The following is a 764-nucleotide window of genomic DNA, read 5'->3' on the forward strand; positions in this document are numbered from 1 at the left end:
ATGTGGCAAAAGAGAGGGAATGGAGTAGGTAGTCAGTAGGAGCTTCCAAACCAATAGCTACTGATTCAGGGACAGAGTTTGCAATCACCAACTGTAAAAAGGACATATTTTGAGTCTCAAAAAATAATCTACTGGCTGTGTGTTAAAATTTATTTTTGGGAAATGGGCTTTTTGAATTCTCTGAAGGCAAAAGGAAGGAACAATTATTTGGGAAGTGAATTGTGCACTGAATAAAACTTCTCCTGTTCAATGATGTATCTGAAAATTCAAAATAGTCACTTCACTTATTCTGTAATGTGTCTTATTTCAGCGTACGCAGCACTAAATGGCACAGGACCGGGCAGTGTATCGTTCTGTTGTACATAGGGTTGCTATGAGTTGGAACCGATTTGAGGGCACCTAACAACAAAAACAAACATTAAATGAAGTGTAAAAGATTGTATAGAAATACCAAGACAGGTAATAATTTACATGTTCTCTTTTGTATATAAAAAAGTCAATAGAATGTATTAAAACCCTGTGGAATACTGGCACAGAAAAATTCATGTTCAAATCAGTTCTTGCACAGATAAACGACTTCAGAAGGTAACCAGTCAATGGTTACCTAACTTATTTTCTGATCTGTATTTCTCAAGTAGAAACTACAGAAACAGATATGACTATTCCCATTAAAAATATATAGTTACAGATAAGATAAGCTTAGGAAAAAGACTTGAAAGACATTTGTTTTTCTTTTTACAGTGACTGTTTTTAAATTTTCTTAT

This window comes from Trichechus manatus, unplaced genomic scaffold, assembly GCF_000243295.1.
Source record: "Trichechus manatus latirostris isolate Lorelei unplaced genomic scaffold, TriManLat1.0 scaffold00167, whole genome shotgun sequence".
Taxonomy (NCBI): Eukaryota; Metazoa; Chordata; class Mammalia; order Sirenia; family Trichechidae; genus Trichechus; species Trichechus manatus.